The following is a 9,553-nucleotide window of genomic DNA, read 5'->3' on the forward strand; positions in this document are numbered from 1 at the left end:
GAAAAGCCTGGGTCGCAGGCTCAACACATTTATAACATGACTACCTCTGAGATAAATCTACCAAGTGATACCTTTGACTAAATAAATAAAAAGAGGGAAGGAAGAAGAAACTGAAGGAAGTATTGCATTGGAAACGATTGTTCGAAGAGCAGGCTCCATTTTGTCTCTTGGTTATGAAGAGTGTAGTTTTGTTTATGATCACTAGGTGTCAGCATTGTCCTGTATCAGCTAGCTGTGAGAACAGTGCCAGTCTTCTCTGCAGAGGGCTAAGAATTAGTGTGGCAGCAGGCCAAACAAGCAATGACACCTGATTCAACTAATCATCAAATCCTGTTCATCAATGAGGAATATATTAGTTGTGTGACTGCTTGGCTGGAACAAAATCCTGCACCCACACTGACACAGGTGAGTTAGAATGAGGAAACCATAGAATTACTAGTTAATAAGAGTTGGTGAACCTACTCTGAAAGTATAGTTGACCAATTACTTCCCACTGGAAGAAGTTAAGATACACTAAAGCTACCCTTAAAGATGCGCTATGCAGAAATCACTCCGCCATACGCTCGTCGGATGTGGCAGGGCTTGAAAACTATTACGGACTACAAAGGGAAAGCCAGCCTCGAGCTGCACAGTGATGCGATCCTACCAGATGAGCTAAATGCCTTTTATCAAATTTATTTATATAGCCCTTCGTACATCAGCTGATATCTCAAAGTGCTGTACAGAAACCCAGCCTAAAACCCCAAACAGCAAGCAATGCAGGTGTAGAAGCACGGTGGCTAGGAAAAACTCCCTAGAAAGGCCAAAACCTAGGAAGAAACCTAGAGAGGAACCAGGCTATGAGGGGTGGCCAGTCCTCTTCTGGTTGTGCCAGGTGGAGATTATAACAGAACATGGCCAAGATGTTCAAATGTTCATAAATGACCAGCATGGTCAAATAATAGTAATCACAGTGGTTGTAGAGGGTGCAACAAGTCAGCACCTCAGGAGTAAATGTCAGTTGGCTTTTCATAGCCGATCATTAAGAGTATCTCTACCGCTCCTGCTGTCTCTAGAGAGTTGAAAACAGCAGGTCTGGGACAGGTAGCACGTCCGGTGAACAGGTCAGTGTTCCATAGCCGCAGGCAGAACAGTTGAAACTGGAGCAGCAGCACGGCCAGGTGGACTGGGGACAGCAAGGAGTCATCATGCCAGGTTGCCCTGAGGCATGGTCCTAGGGCTCAGGTCCTCCGAGAGAGAGAAAGAAAGAGAGAATTAGAGAGAGCATACTTAAATTCACACAGGACACTGGATAAGACAGGAGAAGTACTCCAGATATAACAACCTGACCCTAGCCCCTCGACACATTAACTACTGCAGCATAAATCTCTCTCTTCCCCCTACACCCAGGCTCTGTTAGGCAGGTCATAAATTCCTAGAGGACTTTCTCTCCTCATGGCCAGGCAGTGTAGAGAGAGAAGGTTTCACAGGAGAACAAAGGAACCTCATTCTTCATCATAGAACTTGAGAACTGAACAATGTCCATGTTTTGGAGAATGTTTACATGGTCGGGGGAGAATCCAGCTACGAACTGGTCCGTTTTGTACAATTTTGTGAATATCATGAGAGACAATACAGCCACATTACCATAACTCTGTTTATCCTGTTTGGGATAGGGGGCAGCATTTTCAAATTCGGATGAAAAGCATGCCCAGAGTAAACTTCCTGCTACTCTGGCCCAGAAGCTAATATATGCATATTATTAGTAGTATTGGATAGAAAACACTCTGAAGTTTCTAAAACAGTTTGAATGATGTCTGTGAGTATAACAGAACTCATATGGCAGGCGAAAACCTGAGACAAATCCAACCAGGAAGTGGGAAATCTGAGGTTTGTAGTTTTTCAACTCATTGCCTATCGAATATAGTGTCTATGGGGTCATATTGCACTTCCTAAGGCTTCCACTAGATGTCAACAGTCTTTAGAACCTTGTTTGAGGCTTCTACTGTGAAGTGGGGGCGAATGAGAGCTGACTCAACCAGAGGCCTGCCAGAGTGCCATGAGCTGATCACGCGCGTACACGTGAGAGCGACCTGCGTTCCATTGCAATTCTAAAGACAAAGGAATTCTCCGGTTGGAACATTATTGAAGATTTATGTTAAAGATTGATTCTATACATCGTTTGACATGTTTCTACGAACTGTAATATAACTTTTGGAACTTTTCGTCTGAACTTTCGCCTGGACTTGCCCGCACCTCGTGAGTTTGGATTGTGAACTGAACGCGTTAACAAAAGGAGGTATTTGGACATAAATTATGGACTTTATCGAACAAATCAAACATTTATTGTAGAACTGGGATTCGTGGGAGTGCATTCTGATGAAGGTAAGTAAATATTTATAACGCTATTTCTGACTTTTACTGACTCCACAACATGGCGGGTATCTGCATGGCTTGTTTTTGTCTGAGCGCCGTCCTCAGAATATTGCATGGTTTGCTTTTTTCCGTAAAGCTTTTTCTGACACAGCGGTTGCGTTAAGGATATATATCTATAATTATGTGCATAATCTTTGTATCTTTTATCAAAGTTTATTATGAGTATTTCTGTAAATTGATGTGGCTCTCTGAAAATTTGCCGGATGTTTTCGAGGCACAACATTACTGACCATATAGCGCCAATGTAAACTGAGATTTTTGGATATAAATATGAACTTTATCGAATAAAACATACATGTATTGTGTAACATGAAGTCCTATGAGTGTCATCTGATGAAGATCATCAAAGGTTAGTGATTCATTTTATCTCCATTTCTGCTTTTTGTGACTCCTCTTTGGCTGGAAAATGGCTGTGTTTTTCTGTGACTAGGTACTGACCTAACATAATCGTTTGGTGTGCTTTCGCAGTAAAGCCTTTTTGAAATCGGACACTGTGGTTGGATTTACAAGAAGTTTATCTTTAAAATGGTGGATAATACTTGTATGTTTGAGGAATTTAAATTATGGGATTTCTGTTGTTTTGAATTTGGCGCCCTGCAATTTCACTGACTGTTGTCGAGGTGGGACGCTACCGTCCCACTTGTACCAGAGAGGTTAATAAAGAAATGACTGAGACAATTGATGTATGGATGATTCATAGTGAAGACTGGGTTCGTGTAGATAACCAACAATTTACGACGTTTGGAATGAGACTAATGTGAGGTAAAGAATAACTCATAAATTAGAAGACTAATTGATCAGATATTAAAATATCTGAAAAGTTGTATTAGGAAAATTATAGCTTTGTAATCTGAATATTTTCCTTGGTGCCCCGACTTCCTAGTTAATTACATTTACATGATTAGAATAATCACGTAATAATAATTACAGAGAATTGATTTGATAAAATAAGTCTTCAGTTTAATGATGCCAAAGACACGACACAGACCACCATAGTCCCTGTGCCCAAGGAAGCGAATGTAACCTGCCTAAATTATTACCGCCCCGTAGCACTCACATCAGTAGCCATGAAGTGCTTTGAAAGGCTGGTCATGGCTCACATCAACAGCATCATGCGGAGTCGAAGGACCACAGCAAGAGGAGCAAGATAATCAACGATGGTCGCATGTCACGAGCCGTGGAAGCTGAAGACAGCAACTTCCTGCAAAGCAGCCTACACTCCCAACGAGAGGCCCGACAGTGTTAATGTTAACCACATTTCTCCTCACAGTTTTGCAGTCCTGGAGCCTGATCTTCCTGCACCTTCGTCGCTGGGGGTTCCTGTGTCTGCGGCCGCAGTGCCTACAACTACGAAGTCGACGTCGACAACCTTCCGTCCCTGCTCTGGATCGAGTGGGGCTTCTCCATCTGTCTAAGGTCTGCCACAGGCGCCGGGGGCAACGGGCTCAAGTTATCCTGCCTCTCACTCATCCATAAAGGGTTCTCCGAATCCTGGGTGGATTTCCTCGTCCTTCTCAGCCGTGATTCTGAGCAGCCGTGATTCTGAGCAGCTCCATGGAAAGAAATGTGATCGTTCCTGGTGCATAAACAATGTCCTATCATGGAGCTCAAGTAAATACCATTACTAAGCTGCTTCCGAATGTACTATGCCAGGACATGGAAATCGATTCTATCTTAGTCCATTTGGGTTTCAATGACATTATGAAGGGCAGTTCTGAAAAGTTGAAACTGGATTTTAAAGAGTTAATTGACTCTCTGCTAAACACTAACAAAAGACCCATCATATCTGGCCCTGTGCCATCTCTGAATCGTGGCATTGAACGCTTTAGCCGGATTCTTTCTCTTCAAAACTGGCTACGTGATTATTGCAGCTCAATGGGTGTAACTTTTGTTGACAATTTTGATACCTTTTGGAAACATAACAGGTTTTATAAGGAGGATGGGATCCACCCAAATAATTTGCATTCCTGGATCCTTTCACAGCACTATAAGGCTGCGTTGAGACCATGACTTATCAGTGACCCAAGCCCAGCTCAGTTAATCCCTACCACTGTGACTCAGAGTTGTCATAACGCTTCAGCAATTGTACACTACACCAGGGGCATCAGTAGATACAATTTAACTTAAGGATTTGCCCCTTTTTTTCAATTTTCACCTAAAATGACATACCCAAATCTAACTGTCTGTAGCTCAGGCCCTGAAGCAACGATATGCATATTCTTGGAACCATTTGAAAGGAAACACTTTGAAGTTTATGGAAATGGAATGTAGTATAATATAGCACAATAGATCTGGTAAAAGATAATACGAAGAAAAAAACAACCGTTCTTTTGTATTTTTTTGGTTCCATCTTTGAAATGCAAGAGAAAGGCCATAATGTATTATTCCAGCCCAGGTGCAGTTTAGATTTTGGCCACTAGATGCCATCAGTTTATGTGCAACGTTTCAATAAACCATTGCATTTCCGTTCAAAGTTTTGTATCAAGACTGCCCAAATGTGCCTAATTTGTTTATTAATAACTTTTCATGTTCAAAATTGTCCACTCTCCTCAAACAATAGCATGGTATTCTTTCATTGTAATAGCTACTATAAATTGGACAGTGCAGTTAGATTAACAAGAATTTAAGCTTTCTGACTATATCAGATATGTCTATGTCCTGGGAAATTTTGCTTGTTACTTACAACCTCATGCTAATTGCATTAGCCTACGTTAGCTCAACCATCTCGTGGAAGGGACACACCGATCCCGAATGCCCCTGTAACTGCCCTGAATGCCTCTACTGATCCTACAGCTATTGTATGCAGTAATCATGTGTCTATGAACCAATTATACTCTTAGCACTAAGCTGTTGTCCTCTAGGAGGACATCCACTGAGCAGCTCACCCTCCACTAACATAAAGAACATGAGCACATCTACTGCTGCTAAGCTTCCCAGTAAAGCAAGGAAGCATCCCAGAAGAAAAGTGCTTAAAATAGCCCACGTTAATATACGTAGCTTAAGAAGCAAGGTTCATGAAATCAATAATTTGCTAGTAACAGATGACATTCATATTCTGACTATCTCTGAAACTCCCTTAGATAATACCCTTGATGATACAGTGGTAGCAATACAAGGTTATAACATTTACAGAAAATACAGAAATGCCAATGGTGGAGGTGTTGCTGTTTATATTCAGAACCACATTCCTGTAGAGATTAGAGAGGATCTCATGTTAAATACTGTTGAAGTAATATGGCTACAGGTTCATCTGCCTCACCTAAAGCACATTCTGGTGGGAAGCTGCTATAGACCACCAAGTGCTAACAGTCAGTACCTGGATAATGTGTGTGAAATGCTTGATAATGTATGTGGTGTCAACAGAGAAGTATATTTTCTGGGTGATTTAAATATTGACTGGCTTTCATCAAGCTGCCCACTCAATAAAAAGCTTCAAACTGTAACCAGTTCCTGCAACCTGGTTCAGGTTATCAGTCAACCTACCAGGGTAGTTACAAACAGCACAGGAATTAAATCATCAACATGTATTGATCACATCTTTACTAATGCTGCAGACATTTGCTTTAAAGCAGTATCCAAATCCATAGGATGTAGGGATCACAATATAGTAGCCATATCTAGGAAAACCAAAATTCCAAAGTCTAGGCCTAATATAGTGTATAAGAGGCGTCGTGTCTTTGGCATCATTAAAAGTGATAAAAAGTTATTTTATCAAATAAATTCCCTGTAATTATTATTACGTGATTAAACTAATAATGTAAATGTAATTAACTAGGAAGTCGAGGCACCACGGAAAATCTTCAGATTACAAAGTTATAATTTTCAGAATAATTCAGATATTTTAACATCTAATCAATTATTCTTCTATTAATGAATTATTCTTTACGTCAGTCTCATTCCAAACGTCGTAAATTGTTGGTTATCTGCACGAACCCAGCCTTTACTATGAGACATCCATACACCAATTGGCTTAACCTCTCTGGGATATGTGGGACGGTAGCGTCCCACCTGGCCAACATCCAGTGAAAATGCAGAGCGCCAAATTCAAATAAATTACTATAAAAATTAAACTTTCATGAAATCACACATTCAATATACCAAATTAAAGTTACACTTGTTGTGAATCCAGCCAACGTGTCAGATTTCAAAAATGCTTTACGGTGAAAGCAAACAATGCTATTATCTGAGGATAGCACCCCAGCTAACAATCACAGACCATCATATTTCAATAATGATAATATTTCAATAATAATAATATGCATATATTAGCATCTGGGACTGAGTAGGAGGTAGTTTACTCTGGGCACGCTTTTCATCCAAACGTGAAAATGCTGCCCACTATCCTAGAGAAGTTAATCATTTATTTACTAACTAACTAAATAATCACAGAAATGCATAAACAAACGAACAGTAGATATGTTACTAACAAATGATAAGGAAGATTCCCTAGTGGGTTATGCCGATATGACGGATTGGTGGACAAAGGGAAGTGGGTGTGGACTGGGAAGGGGGTGTGGACTGGGAAGGGGGTGTGGACTGGGAAGGGGGTGTGGACTGAGAAAGAGCGGGAAAGACAAAAGGGATCACTACAGTTGATAATTATATTAATTCAAATGCTAATCCTTTGCACATGAACGCTCACTCATTCGGGAATAATTGCAATCAATATATATTTACGCCCATGTGTCGTGATCTCTGTTGGAATCGTCGGTCCGTCTGCTGGAGAGTTCATCCGAGTCTCTCGCTCTCTCTCTCTGTTTCCCTGAAGATCGTGGTTAGAATGAATACTTCAGAGTACCATTAAAACTTCTTGTCAATAGGGGGGCGCCATTTCGACTTTGTAAAAATTCGTTCCCAAATTAAACTGCCTCGTACTCAATTCTTGCTCGTACAATATGCATATTATTATTACTATTGGATAGAAAACACTCTCTAGTTTCTAAAACCGTTTGAATTATTTCTCTGAGTGAAACAGAACTCATTCTGCAGCACACTTCCTGTCAAGGAGTGAGATTTCTGAAATCGAGGTCTCTGTTCTAGGGTCAGTTTATAAATTCCCATGTAAGCTATGGGGCTACATGCACTGCATACGCCTTCCTCTATATGTCAGTAAGCGGTGAGAATTTGAATGGAGTGGATTGCACCATCTGGGGCACTATAAAAGCTCATGGAACGGAAGGTCCGACCTTTTCAACGGGGCGCCTGACGCAGGGGGGACATCACAATGGCGTCCTGAAAAGCTTTCGTTTTAGCAGTTCTATATCTCCGGCTCTGATTTAATTTGATTTTTGTCTTAAAAACTTCATAAGGTAGTTAATTTAAACCGACTTATAGCAGTTTATATCAGTTTATTGCGATTTTCTGGAATTTCTTTGTCAAGCGCTATCGCTAGTTGGACACCTCTCCAGCACATGGCTAGCGTTAGCTGCTATTTCTACAGGAGAAGAGGACATCTTTCAACCAAAAGACGATTGTTCTGGAGAGAGGACACCTTGCCCAAGATTCTGATGGAAGCTCGTCAAATAGTAAGAAGTCTTTATGCTGTTAATTCGTATTTATGTTGACAAATGTTAAACAATAATTCCGCCATGAATTTCGGTGCGGTCTCGCTTTAGCGCACGCTGTATGCGCAGTAACGTTAATTTTAAAAATCTAACACAGCGGTTGCATTAAGAACTAATGTATCTTTCATTTGCGGTCCAACCTGTATTTTTTAGTCAAGTTTATGAATAGTTATCAATTAGATTAGGTGCCTCTCCAAGATGGCGCCGGACAGATTGCTTGAAGTTTGGCCACTACTCACATTGTATAACCACGATTTGTGCCGCTACATATGCACATTTTCGAACAAACTCTATATGCATTGTGTAATATGATGTTACAGGACTGTCATCTGAAGAAGTTTATGAAGGTTAGTCAAAAATTATATATCTTTTGCTTGCTTGTTACGATCGCTAACCTTTGCTGCTGGTAAATGGTGTTGTGTTTCTGGCTATTGTGGTAAGCTAATATAATGCTATATTGTGTTTTCGCTGTAAAACACTTAAAAAATCTGAAATATTGGCTGGATTCACAAGATGTTTGTCTTTCATTTGCTGTACGCTGTGTATTTTTCAGAAATGTTTTATGATGAGTATTTAGGTAATTCACGTTGCTCTCTGTAGTTATTCTAGTCGCTTTGGTGAGAGTTGTGATGGTGGCTGCAATGGTAAACTATGATTTATACCTGAAATATGCAAATTTTTCTAACAAAACATATGCTATACAATAAATATGTTATCAGACTGTCATCTGATGAAGTTGTTTCTTGGTTAGTGGATATTTATATCTTTATTTGGTCGAATTTGTGATAGCTACTGATGCAGTAAAAAAATGGTGGAGTAAAAAAAGTGGTGTCTTTTGCTAACGTGGTTAGCTAATAGATTTACATATTGTGTCTTCCCTGTAAAACATTTTAAAAATCAGAAATGATGGCTGGATTCACAAGATGTGTATCTTTCATCTGGTGTCTTGGACTTGTGATTTAATGATATTTAGATGCTAGTATTTACTTGTGACGCTATGCTAGGCTATGCTAGTCAGCTTTTTTACTGATGGGGGTGCTCCCGGATCCGGGTTTGGGAGGAATTAGAGGTTAAGACATTTTCTCATAGAATAGATGTTCCGGCGGTTGTCGGTATTCTCGTCTCAGGTTTACATAATTTCTAGCTGCAGACTAGTAATTAGTATCTAAGATTTGCTCTTATTCTGTCGGGATCAATAGTCTCAGCGTTTTACCATTTCCAGCCGTGTAGCCAATGCTCCACGTGGTATGGTTAGGAATTCAATAACAATTCGCAATCACAGCTCCCGCTGTGGGTTTGCCTAGTCTTGGTACTCAAACCTGTGCCACCTCAGCTGACACCGAGGTACGTGTGGTCTGAAGAGGATTTCCTCAGGAGGGGTTTTTATTCGTAACAGTAGAAAAGGCGGGTCTATGACGCCAGATCATGTCTGTGCGCACGGGGACGGGCCAATTACTTAAATAAACTTTAAAGGGAATACAATTCTCTCACATTAAAGGTTTAACATCACATTACATCATTTAACAAATAGTTTAATCTTTACCAATTCATTTTATACAAGAATTAGATGCAAA

The sequence above is a fragment of the Salvelinus namaycush genome, unplaced genomic scaffold (genome assembly GCF_016432855.1).
Source record: "Salvelinus namaycush isolate Seneca unplaced genomic scaffold, SaNama_1.0 Scaffold510, whole genome shotgun sequence".
NCBI lineage: Eukaryota > Metazoa > Chordata > Actinopteri > Salmoniformes > Salmonidae > Salvelinus > Salvelinus namaycush.